This window comes from Aptenodytes forsteri, unplaced genomic scaffold (genome assembly GCF_000699145.1).
Source record: "Aptenodytes forsteri isolate BGI_AS27 unplaced genomic scaffold, ASM69914v1 Scaffold83, whole genome shotgun sequence".
Lineage (NCBI taxonomy): Eukaryota > Metazoa > Chordata > Aves > Sphenisciformes > Spheniscidae > Aptenodytes > Aptenodytes forsteri.
The window spans coordinates 1,860,021-1,867,335 of NW_008795371.1; the positions used below are offsets into that span (position 1 = coordinate 1,860,021).

Here is a 7,315-nt window from a genome sequence, read left to right on the forward strand (position 1 = left end):
GTGAAGCCATGCTGGCTGTCTTGAATCACCTCCCTGTCCTCCATGTGCCTTAGCATAGCTTCCAGGAGGATCTGTTCCATGATGTTCCCAGGCACAGACGTGAGACTGACTGGCCTGTAGTTCCCCGGGTCTTCCTTTTTCCCCTTTTTAATCAAGAACTCTTCATTTTTGCTAACCAATACAGAGCCTGAAGGACTGCTTACTCATGGGAGAGCTGCTGGCTTCCAATCAAAAATTACACAACAGCTGAAACATGAGTATATTTAAGTGAATGGCAGCAATCAACAATGACAAATAATCCATTCCTTCACTATTTAGAAATGCTGTTACAAACCTTCGAACAAAAGATTTGACCAAAAAAGACAGAAGCTGGAAGAAGAGCTTACCACTTAACTAGATTCCAATCCATTGTAAGTATTTTCAGTGGTTAGGCATAAGAAATACCCATGCTACATCTAAGTCCAACGCTTTTACACAAAAGACAAAGTTTAAGAGGGACTGCAAAAATATTGGGCAAATAATTAAGACTCATTAGAATGAGATCATCTGCTGTTAAACATTTAGAAGATCCTACAAAATCTCTCTCTAATTAAAAGTAGTCCTCAGAAGCTTTTTTAAAAAGCAGCAAGATGCAGTAAGCTCAATCAGCATTAGTGCTCCTCCTTCCTAATCAAAACATTTGCCTATTAATTTACAGAATCAAAACTTGGAGAGGAAAAATGGGGTAGTATCTTCTTTTAAGTCATTTTAAGTAAAGACTGAATGAAGAGCTGTTAAGACAGCTACCTGAAAACTACAGTTATTCTAAGTTCCCCTCTAAAGTGTATGACTCGATTCAGAATCATGAAGTGTACATGACTTTTATCCATTCATGTCACAAATTAAAGATCTTTGATATTAATCACACCAAGACATACAGCAGTGCAAGAAAATTCATGCAAAGTGGGGAAGTCCCTCAAAATTGCTAAGCCTAAAAACAAGCTCAAAGTTTGAGATCTTTACAGCAAAGTTTATGATCACATATAAAAGCAGAACACATTTGAGCTTTAAGATCGAGCAAAGTATTTTGTCATTAAGAATTAATTCCATTACTAGCAATCAAAAAGTATGATAGCATTAAAGCACTATAAAACAGTGAAATGGTTCATTACACAACATTAACTGAAATTTTTGGTGTAAACTTGGTTGATGAATACATGTAATCTAATATATCATTACTTTGAAAATGTATTTTCAGTTACATTTTAAAATATAGTCAACTCCCTTCACCATCAAGAAACAATCTCCTTTTTAGGTGTCAAAAAGCACCTTGATCAATTCTCTCAAGCTTGGCTACAGTAAGTACACAGTGCTTTGACACATGACCAGCCAACCACTTTGGAGAAAATGCCTATCTTAAGTACATGCTTCTTACATAACCCCAAATTACTGGTCTCTGTCCTGTTGGTGTAATACACACACCTAGACCCAGCTAGCCAAATAATTTATTCAGCAAATATCTAGACTTCTAGCCAACTTGATGAAAAGCAGCAAATAAAAAAGCTTCATTTACAAAGCAGTTAGTAGTCTATTTCCTCATTTTCCCCATCTTCCATTTCCTGCCCCTCTCTCATTACAAACACAGTAATTTCCCTCTTGTCTGATGCACTCTCCAGCACCCAGACCCTAAGCACACTTACAGGCAACTTGGGTGTCTAGTTGGGTTGAGCCTAGAGGCCAGTGCAGACAAAAATTGTTCCCAATGAGACAGCTCTCAAGACTACCAAGAGCTTGTGGAACATATTGTTGTCATAATCTCAGAAAGAACACAGCAATTCCACTTCCATAAAAATGCTGTGCTATCTTAGACCATTTATGTACCCACCCCAAGTGCCCATATATAGAATGGTATCAGTCAACAGAATATTTAAGATCGTCTCAGAAAGGAAGTTTCTATCACTTGCATTTGTAGTTCCTTTATTCAGTCCTAACTCTTATTTTCTTTGCATATGTTCACTGAACTCACGATTAACTTTTAAAATTAATTCCCTTCCCTAATATCTGGCTTTTATCAGATTTTACTTTTAACATTATTTTTACTCTTACAAGCTAATACTGGTACCGTTATCTTCATGAGAAAACCTCAGTTGAAGTCTGGTATGCACAAAGAAATCTTACTTTGTGTATACTATTCCTACCACAGTACTTTTTTTGAACTGGCAAACATGACTATCAAGAGCTCAAAGAATGGACCAGTGAATGAAAGTATCGCACAAGCTGTATTTTGGAACACCAACAGTCATTTCTTTCCTCTCACTAAAAAGATATATTTTTATTCTTTTGGCAAGGCTCTTCCATCAGATGAATCAAGACACCAAGAAATAGGATAATGAAAAAGCTTATAAAATTCGTACAAGACCTTCAGCAAAAGTGAGATAACCTAAGCACTACTACTTCCCTTTCTCAAGGGCAGAGAGACAAACAAGACTGATTCATGCATGACCGTGACGCAATGGAGATTGACAGAGGACCTGGAGCCATTTGAGAAGCTGCACCCCCAACACAATCCCAGGAAGATCGAATCTCAGCGCTATCATGCCCTGCTCCAACAAAAATAAAGAACTCGCTGAGCAGTTCACAAAAAAAACCCCACTTGTTAGCCCAAAAGGGGCAGTCATGTTCTATTAATTTCAATCCTATCAAGCAGGGACAACTTGTACAATGCAAAGTAAGTAGCAAGAACACAAATACCCAATATTCAGTTCCACTATCAGCAAAACAAGTGCAATCAGATTTCGAAACTTTATTGCACTGTTCTTCACTTTTGGTTGTTCTTCATTTTCACCACTTCATGAGACAAACAGTGCTCTTTTAAAGCTTGTTTTAACTACTAAATTTTAGCATACTATATATTGGTCTTCTAGTCTTTGCCAGAAAATAAAGCAATTGATAGTTAAAGATCTATGCTTCTTTATAATATAAACAGCAACAATCAGAAGGTAATCTGAAACTCTATTATGTTTTCTTTGATATTATGTAGCATCAAACACATCTTTATTCACAGGAGAATATGAAATACCATTACAAACCACTCTCAATTTCCTTTGTTTGCTTTAATGCAGCCACAGTGATGACAGATACTCCGATTTTTGAATGACAAAATTATCTGAGAATTCTCTGAGCAGAATACTTATCTTTTGCCCTACAGAAAGGTACAGTATTTCAGAATAACGTGCATAGTATTAGCTACTAACTGCATGATAATGTTCTGGAGACAGGTTCTTGCCTACAGTCTCCCAAAGACACTCCATTACATCCAGCCGAGAGAGAAGAGTTTGCCTGTGCTTTGCAGAGGGGTGCTACAGTTCCATGAGCCACAGCAATGCAGGAAGGCTTACTCACTCCTTGCAGCCAATTCTAGGAACCACCACTGGCTTGGAAAGTCTACTCTTAAAAGTGAAACAATGTTATTTCAAGGACAGTACTACTCTTACTAACCTTTGCAAAGCCATCTCGAAGATAAGTCAGACCACAGTAACTGTACTGTAAAGTACCGTAACCAACAGTATCCATCCTCTGGACCAACAAAGTCTCCTTAATTTTATATCTGAAAAAATTTCCACTGAGACATTCAAGGTTTGTTTCCTCATGCGTAAGTCAATTCAGAGCAGTAAAGCAATTATCTTGCAACAGAAATGTCAGGCCACCTATAGAATAGCTACAGAATGCCTCTATTATGCCATGTTATCATTCACCTCTGAGACTTACCACCACTGTATTCTTATGGAGAGACTATTGAAAGTGTCTTGTCTGTCTCTCACATCTTCTAGCAGGATCCAGCACAGGACAGCTACAAACAGAAGAGCTCTTCCCTAGGACTGGATCTATGGCCTGGCTCCAGCTGGAATAGACAGAACGCACGGAGCATGCGCAGCTGGAAGTGCCTCAGCTAGATGAGTTGGCAGGATAAGAGCAATTCTGCAGAGAGTCCTACGAACAACATGTTAGTCCTCCCGCAATACACTACGAATCAGTCCAAGACCATAAGGCACCCATAGAAATCCTAGCACCAATCAAGCATCAGTGAAGCATTAGCATGCACATACCCACCTGGGTGAGGAATCTGTTTGGCTTTGCACAATGGATGCAAGCAGGTGGATTTGACAAACATGGTGTTCACAAGCACATTCTTCAGTCTAGACATGTCTTTGCTCTGTCCTAGGCTTAAACTCAGTTAGCTACATTAACACTATGTAAATCATGGTTTTAAGACATAAGCATTATGATTTGGCAATCAGGAATGTTTTGGCTTCAGTGAACTCCAAGACAAACATAACAGCAATGAACTTGGGGATAAGGAGTTGTAGCTTTATAAAAGAATGACAAAATACACTTTTTTATTGGAGCTTAAGATCTTAACTAGGAATTCTGCTTCAACCAAGTTTAAGAGTATTGTTTCCAGAGACAGCTAGGGAAGTTCTGAGTTACATAGCCATAAAAAATAATTTTAAAAAATTATTTCTTAGTCCCCATGGCAGTTTTGACCTTTGAGGTATGTGCAACTGTTCTTATGCAGTGTCATTTTGCAAACACTTCCTGACAAAGCTTTGAGGAGCAAAGAAAGACATGATCTTTGCCACAACTGCTAACAAGAACCTTGCAAGTGAGAACTATGAAATTAACCATTAGGACAGTTTTATGCTGTTCTTCAGGAAACCTGTGAGAAGTAGGGGATTTTTCAGATACTAAACTGAGTAGATCTACCAGTTTAAGAGGGAAGGACAGTGCAGCAGACTTCTCCACTCTTCACCCAGTAGAGCCAAGTGGCAGTGGGTAAAATCAAACATTTTACTTGACAGTAGCCAAGTATTAGGACTGTACTTTACTGGCAAAAAAAATACAGAAGGAACTCTTTTGCTAGTAAAGTCTTGAACTAGCCTTCTCAGATTTCACTTGGTAAACACTTAATAAGGAAGACATCACTTTAATTCACAGTAGTTACTTTTCTAAATAGCATAAACTATATAAAACATATAAAACAGGAAAAAAAAAAATCTTGTTAGCAAAATTTTGGGTTAGTGAAAGAAATGTTTTCCTTTCTTCCTTCCCCTCTGCTCCATTAGGGGTCTCTGTTAGGCTTGACATCAGCCCACCAAGAAAAACACTAATCTAAACTTAAGCCTGAAGGAAGTTCACTAGCATAACACTTTGGCCGCGGATACATTTTATGTTTCTTTTAAGAGCACTGTAGACTTTGGAAGCAGCTGATCACTGTAACTTACACTGACAAAACTTAAGAGACTACGACTGGGAGAAATTATCCCATCCTTATGTTGTACATGTGTCCCATACAACATTACTCAATATACATGTTTCTGAATCTCTTCTCAACCTCACTGACATGCAAACAGCTAAAGCACTACAGATCTGGTGATAAAACTGACCTAAAGGAGGTTGCACATTAGTAAACCTGTGGGGAAATCTTTAGACAACATCTGCCTATGGCAAATCCATCTCTCTATACTATCCCCATTGTTTACATGTGAATTAAATCATCCTGTTCCCTGTCCCATCCCCCCCAAGCAATTTTTTCCCCATTTATTCAACTGCCTGACATCTAAGCCTCCATAGTTCATCAGCTAGGGAGGGGGGCGCTATTACCTGTATCTTCTCAAAAGAATGTCCTCACCATTAGAGGAAGTATAAACAACTGAAATGAAAGATTCTTCATCTGGGGAAAAAAGGCAGTAACTGCTGTCAGCTAAATGTTATTGCAACATGGCCACCTCCACTGAAAGACAAGGAGTTATCACTGATCTGGTTATGTAGGTCTACAAAGTTATTAATTTGAAGATAAAGTGCAAGTCACAGATATATTAAGATACACTCTTAATAATACACTTTTACAAAAGCCATTGCTTCATAAAAGACACAGTTCTGAAAGGTCAGAATGTTCCCATCCAGATTTTGAAAGGACACGTGAAATACGCATGAATACTAAGAGCTGTTGTTCACCCCCGGGCTCCCAATACTAGACACAACCACCGCTGTAGCTGCCAGGGCTTCAACCATCAATAAAAATAAACAGATGTTTAAATATGCAAGACTTCAAGAGTTTTAAAACAGGAAGCTTGGTGTCTTACACACTTTTACTTAAGTAAAGTGAAATGCAAAATGTGCACGCAGCCTTTCCTGTCTTATGAATTCAGTAGGTCATTTTATACCGTGGATGACAGTATGAGACAGGTGACCAGATGTTCACTTTATCAAATGAACCAAGATCACATCTTTCCCTATCAACCCTTGCACATCAGCAAGAGTACAAATCTGAATTGGTGATAATGTTGGCTAACAGGTTTTTAGTTGTTTGGGGTTTTTTTGCCTCAGGTAGTCCCTCTATCAAAAAAAAAAAAAGAGTAAAAACATTTGAACTGGTGGAAAACTACTTTGATAGCAAGGACTACAGGTATGTGAACTATTAGCAGCTTTAATTTCTGTTTTTAAGACTAGCAAAATATTCCAATTCTTTAAATACTAATTTTCCTCAAAAATATTTCTACTAAGCATCCAGAATTAATCTAACTTTGGAATTTTTCACTGGTTACAACAAAGACAATGTAAGGCCTTATTTCACCACCTGAAAACCTCGTTTTTCTTTATTAGTTTATAATACAGATATTCCACCATGACAAATGCTACCTAGGTCTCCATGCTGAGCAGTCAATTCTTATCTTTTTTGTCAAATATTTGTTTCTGAAGTAACTGCGTTAAAATCAAATAAAGTTGGGCTGTTACAGCAAGATCTTACCTCCTGCATTATGCCTTCTTTTGGAGGAGTACCCGAGTATCAGGAATTAAGGGTATCATTTAATCAGCTAAAGCACGCAGGCCTTGCTAAAGATTTCACAAAACCATTTCAAGCCATGGAAAAGCTTACTCAAACAAAACAAAAATTCCACGAATGTATGCTCAGCCCTAATCACCAAAACACAAGACACTTAAAAAAGTACATAGATCCTTAACACCTGTCCATTTCAATAAGAGTTACAAACCCATGCACCGCTGAAGATCCCGGCCTACATTTCCAAATGAACGTTGCTTCCTTGTTTATCGGACAAAAAACATCTGACAATGATTTTTTTTAATATGGGTTAAGAAACAGAATGCCAGCTTTGCAACAAAACAAATGACGTTGTAACAAACCCTATTACGCACACAAATAAAACTCATTTCCGTAAGGGAAAATTTGTGACAAATTTTCAAGGAAACAAAACCCAAAAGAGTGCTGCGGCTTCCCGCAGTGAAGATACTGCTTTGTGCTTCAATGAGGCACTGG

General features: G+C 38.0%; 1 protein-coding gene across 3 annotated transcripts in view; it reads right to left on the minus strand.

The window, feature by feature from the left end:
• The window catches only part of RNF111 (ring finger protein 111), a 54,424-nt gene extending 50,492 nt beyond the window's left edge, over window positions 1-3,932 (minus strand). Inside the window, exon 1 of one of the 3 annotated variants that reach the window (XM_009280346.2) lies at window positions 3,748-3,932. The gene's annotated coding sequence lies outside the window, so the exon portion shown is untranslated. The remainder of the gene's footprint in view (window positions 1-3,747) is intronic. The other 2 variants (XM_009280344.2, XM_009280345.2) reach the window with 2 other exon arrangements.
• Window positions 3,933-7,315: the final 3,383 nt, after the last annotated feature.